General features: G+C 43.1%; 1 non-coding gene and 1 pseudogene across 1 annotated transcript; both read left to right on the top strand.

Moving 5' to 3' along the window:
- The first annotated feature begins 484 nt into the window (after nt 1-484).
- LOC119922548 lies at nt 485-2,535 on the top strand (annotated as a pseudogene).
- Nucleotides 2,536-7,478: 4,943 nt separating this feature from the next.
- On the top strand, nt 7,479-7,615 carry LOC119922578. Its single transcript, XR_005448666.1, has one exon. It is a non-coding gene; the product is annotated as a small nucleolar RNA SNORA7 (small nucleolar RNA).
- Nucleotides 7,616-22,480: the final 14,865 nt, after the last annotated feature.

The following is a 22,480-nucleotide window of genomic DNA, read 5'->3' as shown; positions in this document are numbered from 1 at the left end:
ATATCACCACAAGCCCGCATTCATCCAAGATGGGGATTGCATTCAGCACTTTGTGAAACTCCTGTAACTGGGCCTCAAAATAGCAAGGAATCAGTAACAAGATGGGGTCAGGGATATATAAATGGCCTTCCCAGGATTCTCTGGGGCATACTCTCCACTCTCCTAATCTCATGCTTGAGGTGTTTCCTAGGTACCTGAGGCTAGCCGTCTAGAGACAACAGCATTGGACCGTATGTCAGAGGTTCCTTTCCCTACTTCAACACTTGTCTCATTGTGAACTTGGGAGACTTAATTAACTTCTCTGTGCCTGAATTTTCCCATCTGTAAAATGGGGATAAGATACCTGTCTTCCCTCCAGTTTGGACTGGGATCCTCATGTAGGACATAGACTGGGTCCCATCCAATTTTCTTGCATCTACTCCAGCACCTGGAACATAGCAAATGCTTAATAAATAATTATCAGTTTTTTAACCTAGGCTGAAACATGTTGAAAGATGAGGAACCAGAAAAGGTAAGTCAGAAGAGGAAATAGAGGGAAGAATCACATTCTAATTCCTTTTGTAAGAGTAGGAGTTCACAGGTTGGGTAATAATAATATTCGTTTATTATTATTATTATTAATAATGACGATATTTGTTAAGTGCTTCCTTCTGCTGCCATTTCCCTGGACCCAGTAGCCTGAGTGGTCAATCTGTCTGTCTGTCTCTCTCTTTCATTCATTCATTCATTCAATTGTATTTACTGAGTGCTTACTTTTTGTAGAACACTGTACTAAGCACACTTACTATGTGTCAAACACTGTCCTAAGTGCTGGAGTAGATACAAGCTAATCAGGTTGGACACAGTTCCTGTCCCGCATGGGGCTCACAGTCTTAATCCCCATTTGATAGATGTGGTAAATGAAGTACAGAGAAGTTAAGTGACTTACCCAAGGTCACACAGCAGACAAGTGGTGGAGCCAAGATTAGAACTCAAGTCCTTCTGACTCCCAGGTCTCAGCTCAATCCACTAGGCCATGCTTGCTCCCATGTCCATCTTCTGTTGTCCATACACACACACACACACACACACACACACACACACACACACACACACACACACACACACACACAAACATCCAGAACCCCTTCGTAGGTGCTGAACACCTTTATATTATCAGAACCATGGAAATGGTTGAGAGAAAATTGAATTATTGCAACATTGTTTTAATTCTGTGTAGTTGCTCAATAACTCTGCAGTGTCGAAAGCTTTCTCCAATTCGAAGTGAACATAAACTTATCCTGAAGGGGAGGAGGGGGAGAGGAAGGAGGGGGCTCAGTCTGGGAAGGCCTCTTGGAGGAGGTGAGTTCTCAGTAGGGTCTTGAAGGGAGGAAGAGAGCTCCCTGTTGCCTGAGAAGGGAAAACTTGGGCTTCTGTGACTTCCCTCTATCCAAGCACCGATATTGAACCAAATGTGATCAAATAGCAGTTTCCATCCCTACATATGTTTCTCTATTAATTCTCCTAATATCCCTTAAACTGTAGGAACATTTTTCTCCTGAATTTCAATATTCATTTCTCACTAGAGGAGAGATGCTGAAGCCACTGGCTGCAGGAAATGACACCGGAATGGCCGACTTCATCCTCATGGGCCTGACAGATTCTCCAAGAGCCCAACTGGTCCTTTTCAAATTATTTATCTTGATCTATATGCTGTTTGTGGTCGGGAACCTAGGGCTGATCCTGATAATCCAGAAAGACTCTGAGCCTCACAGGCCCATGTATTTTTTCCTGTGTGGTTTGTCATTTGTTGACCTGAGCTACTCCATAGCCATAACTCCCAAAACCTTGGAGAATCTATTAACATCCAGAAAGAAAATCTCATTCATTGGCTGCTTTGCCCAAATTTATTTTTCATTTCTTTGGCAGGAACAGAAGCCTTTCTCCTCTCTGCAATGGCATGCGATCATTATGTAGCTATCTATAACCCACTGCTTTATTCCTCTGTTATGTCCTCAAGATTATGCATGTGGCTTATGGTTGGGTCATATGGAGTTGCTTTTACAAACTCCCTGCTAAATCTTCTGTTCATAGCTAGGTTGCCATTTTGCAACTCAAATGTAATTCACCATTTTTTCTGTGATATCTCACCAATCTTGGGTTTGTCCTGCACTGACACACACAACACGGAAATCATGATCTTTATGTTAGCTGGTTCCACCCTTGCAATGTCTCTGATAATGATTACAGTCTCTTACATGGCTATTATCTCTGCCATTTTGAAGATCGACTCTACTGTAGGAAGAAAAAAACTTTTTCCACCTGTGCTTCCCACCTCATGGGAGTCACTATCTTCTATGGGACTCTAATCTTTACATACCTAAAGCCAGTAAGTCTTCCTCCCTGGGTAAGGACCAGGTGGCTTCTGTTTCCTACACCACCGTGGTCCCCATGTTAAACCCCCTTATCTACAGCCTGAGAAATAAAGAGGTGAAAAATGGCTTGAGCAGGGTGATCCGTCTGTGCCCTATAATGATGCGGCTGGAAGTAGGATAATAGGCAGAAGTCACCTGCTGGAGAAGTAAGGGGAAGTCATCAGGGCGGAGACCCGGGAGGGGGGCTCTCGTCCAGGACTTGAAGCCCAGACTCGGTGTGAACCCCTCCCTCCCTCTGGTCCTCTCCGCGGGCCTTCTCTCTGTCGGTCTCTTCTGGAGCTCTTGTCCATGTGGCCTGAGGCCCGCTACCATCACCACCTTCTTTTGCTACCCCTGGTTCTTCCAGGGTGGCACCAAGTAGGGTTCAAACGACCTAAGGACCAGCTTCCACCCTGCTGACCTCCCCTGGCCCAAAGCAGCTGGGAGCTGGGGCAGCCTCATCACTTCACCCAGTCCTAGAAAGGAGAACACCAGCAAAGACCCTCAGATCAGAGCCCTCATCTCCTCAGCCTTGTGTCCTGGGCTATTCAGAAGAACCCAGCATTCTCCAAACCTCCGATAGGAAGATCCAAGAATGGGGGGAACAGGAGGTCCAGTTAATTCCCCACTGCACCCTCCTCATGGCATGCTTCTTCCCAGGAACTTCAAGAAGCAAAACCTTGTCCTTGAATGACTTCATGTGAAATACATTCATTGTGGCCACAAGCAGACAATATGCTATGTGACTAAATGGCAGGGATAGCCTTACTGAATGAAGGCAACAGAGGTGTGTTGTATAAGACTTTTCTTGTAAAATTCAATGTCTTCCAGATTAGCCACCGCACAAGATGATTTCTCTCAGCTGCCTTCGACACTGTGGACCACCCCCTTCTCCACAACATGCTATCCAACCTTGGCTTCACAGACTCTGTCCTCTCCCGGTTCTCCTCTTATCTCTCTGGTCGTTCATTCTCAGTCTCTTTGGCAGGCTCCTCTTCCCCCTCCCATCCCCTTACTGTGGGGGTTCCTCAAGGTTCAGTTCTTGGTCCCCTTCTGTTCTCGATCTACACTCATTCTCTTGGTGACCTCATTCACTCCCACGGCTTCAACTATCATCTCTACTCTGATGACACCCCAATCTACATCTCTGCCCCTGCACTCTCGCCCTCCCTCCATGTTCGCATCTCCTCCTGCCTTCAGGACATCTCCATCTGGATGTGTGCCCACCATCTAAAACTCAACAAGTCCAAGACTGAGCTCCTTGTCTTCCCTCCCAAACCCTGCCCTCTCCCTGACTTTCCCATCACTGTTAACGGCACTACCATCTTTCCCGTCTCACAAGCCCACAACCTTGGTGTCATCCTCGACTCCGCTCTCTCGTTCACCCCTCACATCTAAGCCGTCACCAAAACCTGCTGGTCTCAGCTCCAGAACATTGCCAAGATCCGCCCTTTCCCCTCCTTCCGAACCGCTACCCTGCTCGTTCAAGCTCTCATCCTATCCCGTCCGGACTACCGTATCAACCTCCTCTCCGATCTCCTATCCTCTTGTCTCTCCCCACTTCAATCCATACTTCATGCTGCTGCTTGGATCGTCTTTGTGCAGAAACGCTCTGGGCATGTTACTCCCCTACTCAAACATCTCCAGTGGCTACCAATCAACCTATGCATCAGGCAGAAACTCCTCACCCTCGGCTTCAAGGCTCTCCATCACCTCGCCCCCTCCTACCTCAACTCCCTTCTCTCCTTCTACAGCCCAGCCTGCACCCTCTGCTCCTCTGCCGCTATTCTTCTCACCGTGCCTCCTTCTCGCCTGTCCCGCCGTCGACCCCCGGCCCACGTCATCCCCCCGGCCTGGAATGCCCTCCCTCCCCACATCCGCCAAGCTAGCCCTCTTCCTTCCTTCAAGACCCTACTGAGAGCTCACCTCCTCCAAGAGGCCTCCCCAGACTGAGCCCCCTCCTTCCTCTCCCCCTCCTCCCCTTCTCCATCCCCCCACATTGCCTCCTTCCCTTCCCCACAGCACCTGTATATATGCATATATGTTTGTATATATATATATATTACTCTATTTATTTATTTTACTTGTACATATCTATTATATTTATTTTATTTTGTTAATATGTTTGGTTTTGTTCTCTGTCTCCCCCTTCTAGACTGTGAGCCCACTGTTGGGTAGGGACCGTCTCTATATGTTGCCAACTTGTACTTCCTAAGCGCTTAGTACAGTGCTCTGCACACAGTAAGTGCTCAATAAATACGATTGATTGATTGATTTCCTCCAACTGCTATGCTCCTCATTAGTTCCCTGACCTTATTCTGCATGTTCTATATGATGATGATGATTGATGATGATGATAATGGTATTTGTTTAGTGGTTACTATGTGCTAAGCAAAGTTCTAATTGTTGGGGTGGACACAGGGTTAACAGTTTGGATGCAGTCCCTGTCCCTCTTGGAGTTCACAGTTTTATTCCCCATTTTACAGATGAGTAAACTGGGGCACAGAGAAGTTAAGTGACTTGCCCACGTTCACACAACAGACAAGTGGTGGAGCTGGAATTAGAACGCAGGTCCTTTTGAATCCCAAGCCCAAAAGGGGTCTTCTGCCTCTGCCTCCAATGTTTATGGGTGACTTCTGTTCCTAAATAATGGCATCTAGGGCCCGTCCTTCTTGGTTCTTATGGTGTGAGTCCTGTGTGGACAGGTTAGCTTGTTTATCTTGTGTCAGCCCCAGGGTTTAGAGTATTCTTATTATAGGAACATAATCTCACAACAAGAACACATCATTCTATAGGGATGAATGCCTAGAAGCGAGCATGCTTGAAATCGATAAAAAATTGTCAAGGGTGAGGATGGAGTTGAATATGACATTGTTATTGATCAGATACTTGCCTTCTGTGTGTTCTTGGGCAAGTCATTTATCTTCTCTATGCCTCAGTTTCCTCATCTGTAAAATGGGGATTAAGACGTTGAGCCCCAGTTGGGATATGAAGAAGTAGCATGGCTCAGTGTAAAGAGCATGGGCTTGGGAGTCAGAAGTCATGAGTTCTAATCCCGACTCTGCCACTTGTCAGCTGTGTGACTTTGGGCAAGTCACTTAACTTCTCTGTGCCTCATTTACCTCATCTGTAAATGGGGATTAAGACTGTGAGCACGATGTAGGCCAACCTGATTGCCTTGTATCCCCCCAGCGCTTGGAACAGAGCTTGGCACATAGTAAGTGCTTAACAAATGCCATTATTATTATATGAACTGTGTCCAAACTGATTAGCTTGTATCTACCCCAGTGCATACTTCAGTGCCCGGAACATAGTAAGTGCTTAACATATAATGCACTGTACACAGTAAGCACTCAATAAATATGATTCAATTAACTGTGAACTCCAAGAGGGACAGGGACTGCATCCAAACTGTTGAGAAGCAGCGTGGCTCAGTAGGAAAGAGCACGGGCTTTGGAGTCAGAGGTCATGGGTTCAAATCCCGGCTCCACCAATTGTCAGCTGTGTGACTTTGGGCAAGTCACTTAACTTCTCCGGGCCTCAGTTCCCTCATCTGGAAAATGGGGATTAAATCTGTGAGCCCCACGAGGGACAACCTGATCACCTTGTAACCTCCCCAGCGCTTAGAACAGTGCTTTGCACATAGTAAGCGCTTAATAAATGCCATTATCATTATTATTATTGTTAATTAATGAAATACCATTAAAAATACTGAAACATTAAAAATGAAGGATATTCAGTGAAGTTGCAGTTGGTAATTCCTAGACAAGTGAAAATCAGTGATGTCAAGGGAAAAATTTAGAGATGATTGAGGGCTCAACAAGGATTTCTACAGATTCACAGGCTTGGTCAAGAGGAAATATTAGGGGAGATGTAAGATGTTGGAAGGACAATCCATATGGGTAAATAACAAAGAAGCAATCATCATTCTGTTCTAATCAATCAATCAAACAAATTTATCAAGTGTTAACTGTGTGCAGAGCACTGTACTAAGTACTTGGGAGAAGGCAATATAAGTGAGTTGGTAGACACATTTCCTGCCCACACTGAGTTTATGATCCAGAATGTATTCCTCCAATTACCATTTAGAGCCACCGTGTGGGAGAGAATTCCAAGTTCCCGGACCACCAGCATAATTCAAGGTAGCATTTTTGTCTAATTAATATAATAATTGTAAGGAAGTAAAACAAATAGCCACTCATAAGTGCAATCATCCATTTCTTTGTCAAATGGTACTTTTGTTCCTGAATAATTAAATGTTATAGTTTGCAAATGTTTGTCGTGTCAACATTTAACTGGCCAAATATATTTCTATACTTTTCCAACAGAAATAAATTCACAAACACATTTAGCTAAATAATCCTGTGGTCTGCTCTCACTCAGTAGTGCAAACGTAACCTACTACAGCACACAACCCCTTCATAGGCTACCTAAATTTCTCCAATAACCTTTGGACACCTTCTGGCCCCCATTACATATATGCTATTAAAAAGAAAATTTTATATCAGATTACTCTCTAGATTAATATGTTCATATTAAGCCTTAGTAATTTCCCCATCTTTGCTTAATAAAGGTGAAAAATATTCAGTCTAAACTGGTTGAATCAGATGTCCCCTTATCTGAGTCCACCAGATTGGACTTTATATTTGAAAAGCACAGATGCTAAAGAATCGTCCCAATTACCATAAATATTTATTAAACTTAGAGGCACTGAATTAAGCACTGGGGAGATTTTTATATGGAAGTGAATAATAATAATAACAACTGTGGTATTTGTTGAGTGCTTACTATGTGCCAGGCACTGCACTGCACTGCAGTGGATGCAAACAAATCAGGTTGGCCAAAGTCACCTTCTCACATGGTGCTTACAGTCTTCATCGTAATTGTGCATATGAGGTAACTGAGGCACATGAAATTGAAGTGACTTGTCGGAGGTCACAATGTAGAAAAGTGGTGGAGCAAGGATTAGGAACCGTGTTCTTCTGATTTTCAGGCCTGGACTCTCCACTAAACCACACTATCAAGTGATCGTACGGTTGATTAACATGGGCCCTGGCCCTAGTTTGGGGGAAGTAATAATTACGGACCCTCTCAGGGTCTACTTGGAGAGTTTCCAGTACTCTGCCAGTTTCTACGATGGGAGGGATTGAAAAGCAGAGGCATACCCATTCCATTCCTAGCTTGGGCAGTGGCTAGTGAGTGGAAGGCAATCTGCTATAAGTTCAAAACTTGCCTGTGCTGGGCAGCAGTGGCATGGGAGAGAGTCGAGGGCAGAGAATCTTTTACTGCGCAGAAGGAGGCAATGGTCAACCGCTTCTGTTTTTTTACCAAGAAAACTCTCTGGATACGCTACCAGAATGGTTACAGATGGAAGTGGGGTGTTCTGGGAGAGATGTGTCTTCAGTGTCTCTATGCATTGGACACGACTCGACAGCATAAGACAGACAGCGAATAAGCATGGAGAAATATATCAGTGCCTCAGAAATACAGGCTAAAGTAAAATAGTATAGCATTGGATGGAAAGAGGGAAAACTAACTGTCCAGGGGCCAACAGCCTTTAGCATGAAATGCCCTAATGGGTGGAGGACTGAAGTGCATTTTCAGGAGTCTCTTTAGCCACAACAAGCGCTATATTGCCTCATCTGCTTTGTGGGTGGGTGTTGATTGGAGAACCTATCTTCACTGTCAAAATCTTTAGAGTCTTCACTTCAAAACCAGGGGCTTGGATTTTATATGAAGTGAGAGGAATTGGGGAAATGTATTAGTACATTTTTGCCAGGAAATAGGCAGGGCCAAGAGGGTCCTAGGCTCTTGCAATGTGGATCTCAAACACTTTCTCCCTCCCCATCCAATCAGTCAGTCAATCACATTTATTGAACACTTACTGTGTGCAGAACACTGTACTAAGGAGTTGAGTGGTTCCAATATAACAAGCACATTCCCTACACACAAAAACGTACAGTCTAGAAGGGAAGACAGACATTAATATAAATAAATAAATTACAGATAGGTACATAAGTGCTGTGGGGTTGGAAGGAGGGAATGAATAAAGGGAGCAAGTCAGGGTGATGCATAAGGGAGTCTAAGAAAAGGAAAAGAGGGTTTAGTCAGGGAAGAGAGGTACCTTCAGTAAGGCTTTGAAATGAGTGAGAGAAATTGTCTATCAGATAAGAGGGAGGATTTTCCAGGCCAGAGGCGGTATGTGAGCAAGAGGTCGGTGGCGAGATAGATGAGATTGAGATATAGAGAATAGGTTAGCATTAGAGGAGTGAAGTGTAGCTGGGAGACCTCCAACACCACTAACACCACCTCCGGTGGTCATGGGGAGAGGGGAGGAAATAGGAGGAGAAAAGTGCGTAACCTTCTCAGAGGCAAATACCACAGTGAATGGAAAATTGGCGCCTTATGATTCAGAATTAAACATTCAAAAACCCATGTTTAGCATCAGCCTAATGATACAACATATACAGCACGTTAGAGCATATTGTAATGAGAAGGAAATTCAAAATAAAATATTCATTCTATCAATCAAATTTATTGAACACTTACTTTGTGCAGAGCACTGTACTAAGGGCTTGGGGGAGTGCAATAAAGCAAAGTTGTTATTCTCATTCCCTCTCCACAATGAACTCACAGTCTAAAATGATGAAATAAAATAACACTAATACCCCAAGAGTCGATTTCATTTAACACTTCAGGCAGCCTCAACTTTCAATGGGAAAGATATTTTCCAAGCATATTAAAGTGTAATACAGAACCCTGAAATGTCTTGGAAAGTTCTTTTTAAACAATCCATTCAAATCCTATTTGCTCTTTAGCTCTGCAGTTAAATGATCTATCTCTAAGTCCTAAAGACTTGACCTCTTCTAAGTTTCCTTATTTCCCTCAACTCATGATTTGAGTGAGTGTTTGATGAATTAAAGAGAGGGGGAGTTGGGTTTGGGGGAAATATTTAATTAGCATTGCTTGAAAGGAAAGTGAGGAGCTGGAGATGGGGCCAGGGTGAAAAACATCTCATCTTCTGAGGGAAGGAAGAGGAGGACAGAGTAAATACGTGTGACCTACAAATCAAAAAGAAAATGTTTCTCCCTGTCAACTGTATTTAGAATGTTGACTCCACACCGTTCATTTGAAAAGTAATTACATTTTAAATGTGCATAGCTCTCTATGAAATTACTTATAAAGCATCGGCTTAAAATAATAAGACCTGAGTTATTTTTCAGACATGATGCCCACAACGATGATTAATTTATTAATAGCCCAGAAGACCATCTCTTTCTTCGAGAGCTTTACCCAGATGTACTTTTTCATTGCTTTAGCTGGTGCCAAATGCTTTCTATTAGCTGCGATGGCTTATGACCGTTATGTAGCCATCCATAGCCCACTGCTTTACATGGTTGTGGTATCCTGGAGAGTCTTTGCCCTGCTCCTGGCTGGGACATATTTAGACACCATCATCAACTCTCTGGTCATTAAAGTTTTTATATCTGGACTACCGTTCTGCAAGTCTAATCTTATCCATCATTTCTTCAGTGATACTTTTCCTATCTTATCTCTGTCCTGCAAGAGCACACTTGAGACAGAAATTTTCATATATGTTTTAGGGGGTTTGACACTTGTTCCATCTCTGATCATCATTTTCGTCTCCTATGTTGCCATCCTCTCTGCCATCTTAAAGACACATTCGAAAGAGGGTAGGAAAATAGATTTCTCCACCTGAGGTTCCCATTTGATGGGGGTTATGTTATTCTATGGGACAATGATCTTTACTTATTTAAAGTCAAGTAAATCCTACTCTTTGGATAGGGACCAAGTGGCGTCTGTGTTCTATACCTATGTGGTCCCCATGTTGAACCCCCTTATCTACAGTTTGGGAAACAAAGAAGCGAAAAATGCCTTCAAACTTTCTCATTCAACCCGTAAATTCAATCTGTCACCAAGTCCTGTTATTCTGTGTTCACAACACCTCTAGAATCCACTCTTTCTGCTCCGTCTGCCCTGCTACTATGCTGATCCAAGCATTTGTGATATCCTGCCTTGTCTGTCTCATCAGCCTTCTCATTGACCTCGCTACTTCGTACCTTCCCCTATCTTCTAGACTGTGAGCCCACTGTTGGATCTCTATATGTTGACAACTTGTACTTCCCAAGCGCTTAGTACAGTGCTCTGCACACAGTAAGCACTCAATAAATGCGATTGATTGATTGATATATAGGAAAATAGTTCAACAGGAAAGGTAATATTCAAACCAACATTAAGTAACTACTAGCGCTGCCAGTCAAACTATTCATTGTGAGTTAGCAAACTCTCTTTCTCTATTCTAGAATTTTTTATGTCCAGCTTATTCATGGTTGTATAAGATTCCCTATCTTTTTACTAGGGTGACATTCTGTTTCTTGCCTATGTTCATTCCTTTAACTTGGTAGCTAGGAAACTGAAAAACCTGAAATTCAAACTTTAATCAATCATATGACCTCTTAAGATGGACAGCATTTTGTTCTAGGCAATGGGGAAGTTAAAAGGAAGATGTAAGATATGGTCTGTAGGTTCAGGCAACAAAAAAGTTTCAGTTTGCCTTAATAGCAACTACGTTTCACACCTCAACCCAGAGACCAGTTCAACAGGTAAAGTCACAGGGACCCAGAAGGGTTCTATGTCTTCTTTCCCTATTAGGGTGTTGGGAAATATAGCTTAATTCCTGGAAGAAACAACAGCTCTCAACTTCTTCAGTGGACTAAATTCCACGTGGCTTTATACTTGTAGGCAAGGAGCACATCTACCAACTCTGCTGCTTTGTACATTGCCAAGTATTTAATACTGTGCTCTGCACAAAATAAACACTCAATAAAAACACTGATTGATTGATATTAAAATGATTACTGTGCTCAGAATGCGAATGATGTTTTAAAATGCTAAATCATGGGATTAATTTTCTGAGGAATCAATCAGTGGTATCTATTCAGCACTTACTATGTGCAGAACATTGTATTAAGTGTTTGGAACAGTACAATATAATGGAGTTGGTGGACGCATTCCCTTCCCACAAAGAGCTTACAGTCTAGAGGGATAAAGGGAGAGAAGGCATCAGAAAATTCAGGGGGTATTGAAGATTCAGAAGTTAAACGATTCAGATGGTTACAAATTGTTTGCAGTTCAAAAGAGAAGCAGCATGGTGTAGTGGATAGAGTATGAGCCTGGAACTCAGAAGGCACTTCTCTCTGCCTCAGTTACATCATCTGCAAAATGGGGATTGAGATTGTGGGCCCCACACGGGACAAGGGACTGTGTCCAATCTGATTTGCTTATATCCACTCCAGTGCTTAGTACAGTGCCTGGCACACAGTAAGTGCTTAAAAATATCACAATGATAGTAATTATTATTATCTCTTTAATCTTATTTCATGACAATTTCTTAAGAGTACAGGACTGTTGACTATATTATTCATGGGAAATAATAATTGGCTATTTTGAAGCAGAATTGAGACTTTATTACTCTCCCACAACGTTGGTCACAGCGTTGCCTTCCTCAAAAGAATGTACTGCTGGTCTTCTTCCCACCAGTTGCAGACTCTGGCCATGATGTGGTAGGCAGATACTGCATTCCAGAAGCCAAAAGACCTTTTGAAAGACAGCGTGGCCTAGTAGATAGAACACAGACTTGCAAGTCAGGGGGATCTGGGTTCTATTCCCTGCCCCGGCACTTGTCTGCTGTGTGACCTTGGACAAGTCAATTAACTTCTCTGTGCCTCAGTTGCCTCATCTGTAAAATGGGATTAGGACTGTGAGCCCCATATGGGACAGGGACTATGTCCAATCTCATTAACTTGTACTTACCCCAGTGCTTAGAACAGTGCTTGGCACATAGTACGTACTTAGAAGTATCATTATTATTGTTATTATTATTATTGGTAGTAGCAGTATTAGTATTAGCATTAGTATTAAAAGACCTGGTGGCCATCCAGAAGTTTCAGAAAGGCTGCCAGGCATTTCTTTGACCTGCTTTGCAATTCAGGTCAAGCTTAGAGGACTGTTCTAGACAGCTATTCAATCTTATTTATTGAGTGCTGTGTGAAGAACACTGTACTAAGTGCTTGGGAGCATACATTTCAACAATAAACAAATTGCCTGCCCACAGTGAGTTTACAGTCTATCCCTTCTAGACTGTAAGTTTGTTGTGGGTGGGGAATTTGTCTACTTACTCTGCTACACTGTACACTTCCAGGCACTTAGAACAGTGCTCTCTGTGCACTAAGCACCAATAAATATGATTGACTGATTAATTGATTGATTGGTCTGGTCCATCTGCCCTAAAACAGTCACCTCCATCCCCAGTGAATCTCACCAGACCAGAGGCCCCCCGACAGACTATTGTGATTAGGGGAATTCTGAGATGGGACATTCTGATTGTTTTAGTAGAAAGCCTGAGGAAACAGGTCACACAGGGGACAAGGGGTGGAGCTAGGATTGGAACCCAGGTCCTTCTGACTCCCAGGCCCGTGCTCTATCCATTAGGCTAGACAGCTTCTCAGTACAGTTCTGAGTAATGATTTTCAAATCACCCTCGGCTGTGTATTGTCTTTCTGCTGCTCCTTCAAGAGTACCACTTTTTGCGTATTCTGCAGCTGGTGCACTCTGTGGGTTGTTTGGCTGCTGTTCACTCTTCAAAGAGTTCCTTTTTTACTTCTTCTGCAGCTGGTCCACCGTGTACCCATGGGCCATGGGTAACCCTTCCCTTCCCATCGACCCCCTTCCCTCTGCCCTACTTCCTTCCCCTCCCCATAGCACATGTATATATTTGTACATATTTATCACTCTATTTATTTTACTTGTATATATTTACTACTCCATTTATTTTATTAATGATGTGCATATAGCAATTATTCTATTTATTCTGACGGTTTTGACACCTGCCTACATGTTTTGTTTTGTTGTCTGTTTCCCCCTTCTAGACTGTGAGCCTGTTGCTGGGTAGGGACTGTCTCTATATGTTGCCGACTTGTACTTCCCAAGCGCTTAGTACAGTGCTGTGCACACAGTAAGTGCTCAATAAATACCAATGAATGAATGAGTGAATGACAAAAGTTACCCACTGAAGCCAACACCCACCAAGCAGTGTTGCTTCGTGGAAAGAGCCCAGACCTGGGAGTCAGAGGACCTGGGTTCTAATCCTGGCTCTGTCAATTGCTTTCAGTGTGACCTTGGTCAGGTCATTAACCTCTCTGTGCCTCAGTTTCCTCAACTGTAAAATGGGGTTTAAATTCCTGTTCTACCTACTCCTTAAACTGTGAGCCCCATGCAGAACAGGGGCCGTGTCCAACCTAATTAACTTGTACCTACCCCAGTGTTTAGAACAATGTGTGACATATAGGAAGTGCTTAACAAATGCATTAAAAATGCCTCCTTCTAGTCCCACCCCACTAGTAGCAGTAATTATTATAAGCACTGGCTGTGTGCAGATCGCTGTACTCAGCCTCACTAGCTGACAAAATCTTAGAATTTAATAATTTGCTGATCCTCATCAGTGGATCAAAAAAGAGTGTTGATCTAACTTGACCCCACCGCCTGCCTGTTGTGTGACATGGGCAAGTCACTTAACTATTTTGTGCCTCAGTTACCTAATCTGTAAAATGGGGATTAAATTTCCCTCCCACCCACTTAGACTGTGAGTTCCATGCGGGACAAGGACGATGTCCAACCTTATTATAATAATTAATGACATTTGTTATGCACTTACTATGTGCCAGGCCCAGTACAGCATTTGACCATCTAAAGAAGACTTCAAGAGCCATTTTTAAAAATCTTGATTTAGCACTAAGAAAGCCTATCAGTGTCTGCTGGGTCTGGAACATACAGGGCTGATATTTGAATGAAAAACTATTAAAACATGGCAACCCACCCATCTCTCCAAATATAAGCTTACTCTAGACTCTAAGCTCCTTGGAGGCAGGGAATGTGACTGTTTATTTTTGTATTATATTCTCCCAAGTGCTTAGTTCAGTGCTCTGCACAGATGAAGTGTTCAATAAATATGATTGAATGCAGATGGAGCCATGCCTCTGAGTGTGAACTATCTTGGATGCCAAACTTATGTTAGTGTGAAGGGAATTAAGGACTCTTTCTGTCACCAGCAGATTCTTGAAAGCTGTTTACAACTGATTTGAATGTTGTGCATTTAAGGTGACTGCAGTGGACAGAGAATTCAGGTCATCTGTAGAACAGTGAGGGCTATATACACAGTACAGTCTGGGCTAGGGCATTCAGAAGAGTTTGCTCATCCTGAGCAGAAACTTTGGGAATATCAGACCAAGAAGCATAACAAGTGAACACATCAATACTGAGAAAAAACAGACTTGTACACACAATATGGAATGGATTTTCATTCATACATCAGCCTTGTCAACAATACCCATTTGCTTAACCGGATGTCAATAGGACCTATCATCTTCAAATGAGAAGACATGATTCTCTCAGCCTCTTTCCCTCTCCCAGATTTGTGAATGTATGTGTTCCATTAAAAATTCACTTCTATTTATTCTGGTTCTATGACTCACGGATATATCTGTGCTTGTCTCTCCCACCAGAGTGTAAGCTCCCTGTGAGAAGGAAACAGGGTTTTGCCCTTTTGCCTATCCAAACCCTTAGTACAGTAGGTTGAATTCAGCATACACCATTACTCTTGGACATTTTACTATTTATCTGGCAACATTCAGTGAGGCCTGAAGCAATTGAACATATAATAGTTGTGGTATTAGTTAAATGCTTACTATGTGCCAAACACTGTACTAAGAGTTGGGGTGGATACAAGCAAATTGGGTTGGAGACTGTCCCTATTCCATGTGGGGCTCACGGTCTCAATTCTCATTTTACAGGTGAGGTAACTGAGGCACAGAGAAGTCAAGTGATTTGCCCAAGGTCACAGAGTAGACATGTGGTGGAGCTGGGATTAGAACCTATGACCTTCTGACTCCCAGGCCCAAACTTTATTGTTAATATAGGCACAAACATAATATGCTGAATATTTGCTTGACAGCCCTCACAGAAGACAGTAATGCTGAATAAAAATGATATTAAATGTTCCACTCCACATTTTACGATATGATATGAACCCTCTTACATTGTAATTCAAAGTTCCCATATTAAATTAGGAATTGCATTTACCTGGAGGATTCAAGGAAAAGAGATATCATTTTGACTTTTGAGTCCTTGTACCTTTCTCTTTCCCTCTTTCTATACTCTACTCAGGAACACAGCCTTCCAAAGTGGAGTATAGAGGCTCCATCTCCCCTACCTCTGCCAAGAATATGTCCCAACTCTTCTGCAACAGAAGCTAGGTAGAACAGGATCTTCCTAAAATGTAATAATTATTATTGTTCTATCTGTTAAGTGCTTACTCTGTGCAAAGCATTGAAATAAGCATTGGGGTAGATACAAGGCAATCAGGATGGACACTGTACTTATCCCTCATTGAGTTCACAATCTAAGTAGGAGAGAAAATATTCACTCAATCATATTTATTGTACACTTACTGTGTGTAGAGCACTGTGCTAAGCGCTTGGTAAGTACAAGTCGGCAACATATAGAGACGGTCCCTACCTACACAACAATGGGCTCACAGTCTAGAAGGGGGAGACAGACAACAAAACAAAACATGTAGACAGGTTACAAAATCATCAGAACAAATATTCATTCATTCATTCAATCGTATTTATTTAGCGCTTACAGTGTGCAGAGCACTGTACTAAGCGCTTGGGGAGTGCATGTCGGCAACATATAGAAATGGTCCCTACCCAACAATGGGCTCACAGTCTAGAAATAGGCATTTGAGTCCCCATTTTACAGATGAGAAAAGAGAGAGGTTTGCAGAAGTTTACAAAGAAGTTAATGATTTACCCAAGGTAATCCAGCAGGCAATCGGCAGAGCCAGGATTAAAATGCAAGTCCTCTCACCACCAGGCCTGTGCTATTTCCATTAGGCCAGACTGGCATGTGAGGAGAGAGATGGATTCAGGGCATTAAAAACCTTCATCGGAAACTTTACGAAGTGGCATGGCCTAATGGCCTAGTGCCATAGGCCTGGGCGTCAGAGGAGCTGGGTTATAATCCTGTCACAGCAACTTGTTTGCTGTTTGACCTTGGGCTAGTTACTTTACGTCTCTGCACCTCAGGTCCCTAGCCTTTTAAGTTGAAATTAAGACTGTGAGCCCCCCGTGGGACATGGATTGGGTCCAACCTGATTATCTTTTTTTTCTTTTAAATACATTTGCTAGTCGCTTTCTATTTGTCAAACACTGTTCTAACTGCTGAGGTAGGTACAAATGAATTAGGTCACAAACAGCCCCTGTCGCACATGGGACTCACAGTCTTGGTACAAGGGAGAACAGGTAACCCTATTTCATAGTTGAGGAACTTTAGGAACAGATAAGTTAAGTTACTTGCCCAAAGGCACACAGCAAGTAATCGACAAGTCCAGGATTAGACCCAAGTCTTTCTGACTCCCAGGCCCATGTTCTATCCATTAGGTCCTGCTCTAGAATTAGGTCTTTCTGAATGTTATATTTGCTGGGATTGTCAGAGTGATAATTGAGAAGCAGTAGTGATAAGAGAAAGAAATACATGGAATAGTTAAATGAGAGTCAATTCAGATTAGAGAAGCAGCGTGGCTCATTGGAAAGAGCACTGGCTTGGTAGTCAGAGGTCATGGGTTCAAATCCTGGCTTCACCACATGTCTGCTGGGTGACCTTGGGGAAGTCACTTAAATTCTCTGAGCTTCTATTACCTCACCTGTAAAATGGGGATTAAGACTGTGAGCCACACGTGGGACAACCTAATCACCTGTATCCCCCAAGCGCTTAGAACAGTGCTTTGCCCATAGTAAGCGCTTAACAAATACCATCATTATTGTCATTATTATTAATCTCATCATTCCAAATTTCCCAGCAGGGATGACAATGAAAAAGCATAAAAACGCCACATAGGAGAACAGCTCCAGCACATTTGTCAACCTTTTAAGAATGAAATTGTCATAAATGTGCCATTTTCTGTCACCTGCTCTGTGATAAATATAGAATGTAAATTGATGTTGAAGTGAACATTTTAAAGGGAGCTTAATCCCCATTTTACAGGCAAGGTAACTCAGTCAGAGAGAAGTTAAGTGTCTTGCCCAAGGTCACACAGCAGAAGAGTGGCAGAGGCAGGATTAGAACCCATGTCCTATGACTCCCAAGCCCGTGCTCTTTCCACTAAGCCACACTGTTTCCCTATCCTCCCTTCTCTCTGCATAGAGTGTGCACTTGGCTGTGTAAACACACAGTATTTATGTTAATATTCTTCTTCTCAACTCTTTCCCTTATCCCTAATGCTGATACTATCCCTACCCCTAATTTGCCAGAAGCAGCATGGTGTAGTGAATAAAGCCCGGACCTAGGAGTCAGAAGGATATGAGTTCTAATCCTGGCTCTGCCACTGTCTGCTGTGTGATCTTGGACAAGTCACTTCATTTCTCTGGTCCTTGGTTTCCTCATCTGTAAAATGGGATTGAGATTGTGAGCTCCACGTGGGACAGAGACTGTGTCCAACCTGATTTGCTTATATCCACCCCAGCTCTTAGTAAAGTGCCTGGCTCATAGTAAGTGCTTAATAAATGTAATTATTATTATTATCATCATTATTACTATTCATTTTATTAATTTTGTTAATGATGTGCATATAGCTTTAATTCTCTTTGTTCTGACGATTTTCACACCTGTCTACAGCTTTTGTTTTGTTGTCTGCCTCCCCTTCTAGACTGTGAGCCCATTGTTGGGTAGGGGCCGTCTCTATATGTTGCCAACTTGGACTTCCCAAGTGCTTAATATAGTGCTCTGCACACAGTAAGTGCTCAATAAATACAATTGAATTAATTAATTAATTAATGTCTAGCTCCCCCTATATACTGTAAGCTTTCATTCATTAATTCAATCGTATTTATTGAGAGCTTACTTTGTGCGGAGCACTATACTAAACACTTGGGAAGTACAAGTTGGCAAAATATAGAGACAGTCTCTACCCAACAATGGGCTCACAGTCTAAAAGGGGGAGACAGACAATAAAACAAAATATGTCGTCAGGTATCAAGTCATCAGAATAAATAGAAGTAAAGTTAGATGCACATCACTGACAAAATAAATAGAATAGTAAATATGTACAAGTAAAAGAAATAGAGTAATAAATCTGTACAAACATATATACATGTGCTCTAGAGAGGGGAAGGAGGTAGGGCGGAGGAGATGAGGACGGGGAGAGGAAAAAGAGGGCTCAGTCTGGGAAGGCCTCCTGGAGGAGGTAAGCTCTCAGTAGGGCTTTGAAGGGACGAAGAGAGCTGGCCTAGAGGATGTGTGGAGGAAGGACATTCCAGGCAAGGGGGAGGACGTGGGCTGGGGGTCGATGGCAGAACAGGCGAGAACGAAGCACAGTGAGGAGGTTAGTGGCAGACGAGCGGAGGGTGCAGGCTGGGCTGTAGAAGGAGAGAAGGGAGGTGAGGTAGGAGGGGGCGAGGTGATGGAAAGCCTTGAAGCCGAGAGTGAGGAGTTTTTGCTTGATGCGTAGGTTGACTGGTAGCCACTGGAGATTTTTGAGGAGGGGAATAACATGCACAGAGCGTTTCTGCACAGAAATGATCCGGGCAGCAGCGTGAAGTATAGACTGAAGTGGGGAGAGACAGGAGGATGAGAGATCAGAGAGGAGGCTGATGCAGTAATCCAGTTGGAATAGGATAAGAGATTGAACCAGCACGGTAGCAGTTTGGATGGAGAGGAAAGGGCAGATCTTGGCCTTGTTGCAGAGGTGAGACCGGCAGGTTTTGGTGACGGATTGGATGTGAGGGGTGAGGGGTGAACGAGAGAGCAGAGTCGAGGATGACACCAAATTTGCGGGCTTGTGAGACGGGAAGGATGGTAGTGCCTTAAACAGTGATGGGAAAATCAGGGAGAGGGCAGGGTTTGGGAGGGAAGTTAAGGAGTTCAAAATCTCCAGTGGCTACCAATCAGCCTACACATCAGGCAAACACTCAACAGTGATGGGAAAGTCAGGGAGAGGGCAGGGTTTGGGAAGGAAGATAAGGAGTTCAAAACCTCCAGTGGCTACCAATCAACCTATGCATCAGGCAAAATCTCCTCCCCCTCGGCTTGAAGGCTCTCCATCACCTCGCCCCCTCCTACCTCACCTCCCTTTTCTCCTTCTATAGCCCAGCTCGCACCCTCTGGTCCTCTGCCACTAATCTCCTCACTGTGCCTCGTTCTTGCCTGTCCTGCCATCGACCCCCAGCCCACATCATCCCCCTGGCTTGGAATGCCCTCCCTTCACACATCCACTGAGCTAGCTCTCTTTCTCCCTTCAAAGCCCTTCTGAGAGCTCACCTCCTCCAGGAGGCCTTCCCAGACTGAGCCTCCTCCTTCCTCTCCCTCTCCTCCCCCTCCCCATCCCTCCTGGCTTACCTCCTTCCCCTTCCCACAGCACCTGTATATATGAATATATGTTTGTATGTACTTATTACTCCATTTATTTTATTTGTACATATTTATTCTATTTATTTTATTTTATTAATATGTTTTGTTTTGTTGTCTATCTCCCCCTTATAGACTGTGAGCCTGCTGTTGGTTAGGAACCATCTCTATATGTTGCCAACTTGTACTTCCCAAGCACTTAGTACAGTGCTCTGTACACAATACGCTCTCAATAAATACGATTGAATGAATGAATGAGTTCAGTCTTGGACATCTTGAGTTTTAGATGGCAAGCAAACATCCAGATGGAGATGTCTTGAAGGCAAGAGGAGACACGAGCCTGAAGGGAGGGAGAGAGAGCAGGGACAGAGATGTAGATTTGGGTTTAATCAGTGTAGAGATGATAGTTGAAGCTGTGGGAGTGAATGAGTTCACCAAGGGAGTGAGTGTAGCTAGAGAACAGAAGGGGACCAAGAACTGACCCTTGAGAAACCCCTACAGTAAGGGGATGGGAGGGGAAGGAGGAGTCTGCAAAGGAGACTGAGAATGAACGGCCAGAGAGATAAGAGGAGAACCAGGAGAGAACGGAGTCTGTGAAGCCAAGGTTGGATAGCGTGTTGAGGAAAAGGGGGTGGTCCACAGTGTTGATGGCAGCTGAGAGGTCGAGGAGGATTAGGGTAGTATATGAGCCGTTGGATTTGGCAAGCAGCAGGTCATTTGAGAGGGCAGTTTCGGTGGAATGTAGGGGACGGAAGCCAGATTGGAGGGGGTCGAGGAGAGATTTGGCATTGAGGAATTGGAAGCAGAGGGTGTAGACAACTCTTTCAAGGAGTTTGGAATGGAATACTAGCAGGGAGATAAGGCGATAACTAGAAGGGGAGGTGGGGTCAAGAGAACGTTTTTTAGGATGGGGAAGATGTGGGGATGTTTGAAGGCAGAGGGGAAGGAACCAGTGGAGAGTGAGCGGTTGAAGGAGGAAGTTAAGGAAGGGAGGAGGGAAGGGGCAAGAGATTTCATAAACTTGTGAACAGGAATTGTTCCCACTAAGTCTGGAAAACTGTACTTTCCCAAGGGCTTAGTACAGTGCTCTGCACACAATGAGGGGCTCCAAAAATACCATTAAGAAGGATTGGATCTGACATGCAAATATTAAATAAATAAACAGCCTCATTGTTTCTTGAAAACATTTCTTCTCTCCTTCCTGTTCCAACTCTCCTTCGGACATACATCTTACTTACACTATCTCTATGTGCAATAATTTGCTTCTTAATCTTTCATCATTAGATAATTACAAAATAGTTTCTTTGTGATACTCATGATCAATGATCCTTGGTTATTTGTCTCAGAGTCTTTCCCTCTATGGCATACATGGTTTAAATACACTTCGTTGAAGATTCTTCACCATATTACATAAATTGAAACTGATTCGTGGACTTAGAGTTTCTTTTTTATTTATTTTATGGTATTTGTTGTGCTAATTATATGCCAGGGACTGTACTAAGCAGTGAGGTAGAACAAGCTATTCAGTTTGGACACAGTTTGTGTCCCACATGGTGTTCACAGTATTAATTCCCATTTTACAGACAAGGTAACTGAAGCACATAGAACTGGAGTGACTTTCCCAAGGTCACACAGCAGACAAGTGGTGGAGTCAGGATTAGGATCCTGGGATTTCTGACTCCAAATCTGTGTTCTATCCACTAGGTCACACTGCTTCTCGAAGCAGCTGGAGTTGAGTGAGCACAAAATATGGAGATATTATAATCAACAACCTGCCCCAGTGATATTTTATAATTGCTTAGTTTTCTACTCGACAAGAGCTCTGTAGGGTTGTCACCTCTGGGTAATCAGATCCTAGGGGTCCTTTAGCTAAACTTATACAGTGTCCCACCTGCACAGAAGGAGTATTGTGAAATCTGTAAGAAAATGTTTCTATTCAGCAGTCCAGATCTTGGTTCCACTACATTTTCCTGAGTTCCAGGACTTGTTTGGAACTGACAGTTAAGTAATGAAAAAGATGTTGGGAATGTAATGACATAAAGTATTTGAAGCAGTCTTTAGAAAAAGCAAAGGATATTCCCTCTACAGGCAAAGTCTTGGTTACATTTGAAGAGATCGCAGGATATGAATTTTGCTATTATATGCATATGTAAGAATATCTGTGTGTTCTTTCTATATATGTACCTGTCTTTGAGTTCCAAGATGAGGCTATTGAGGGTAAGAGGTTTAATTGTTCATATGGGTGGAACTGATAAAACTGAGAACTTGTTTAATGCACACTACAATCAGTTACTTTTGTGGGACAGATGGGGTAACATAATCTATGGAGTTTCTTCCTTAGCATTTTAATGTAAATGAAGTGTTTGCAATGAACTTTGCAATTCAAAGCCAACCTCTGAAGTTATTGTCCTCCTCCCCTTCTCTATCTCAATGCAGAAAGATTTAGGATATTTGAATTATTTTAAGAGGTTTGCCTTTTTGCCATTGGAGAGTTTTTTTTATAGAATATTATTCTCTTTCATTTCAGTCTTTCCAAATTTCAGTTTTTCCATCAGTCCTTCATCTTTTGCGGTTCATTTTGTACTCCCTGTTTCTGATATCCTACG

This window comes from Tachyglossus aculeatus, unplaced genomic scaffold, assembly GCF_015852505.1.
Source record: "Tachyglossus aculeatus isolate mTacAcu1 unplaced genomic scaffold, mTacAcu1.pri scaffold_108_arrow_ctg1, whole genome shotgun sequence".
In the NCBI taxonomy this organism is placed as follows: domain Eukaryota; kingdom Metazoa; phylum Chordata; class Mammalia; order Monotremata; family Tachyglossidae; genus Tachyglossus; species Tachyglossus aculeatus.
The sequence above is the reverse complement of the archived record's forward strand: the minus strand, read 5'-3'. Positions and strand labels throughout refer to the sequence as shown.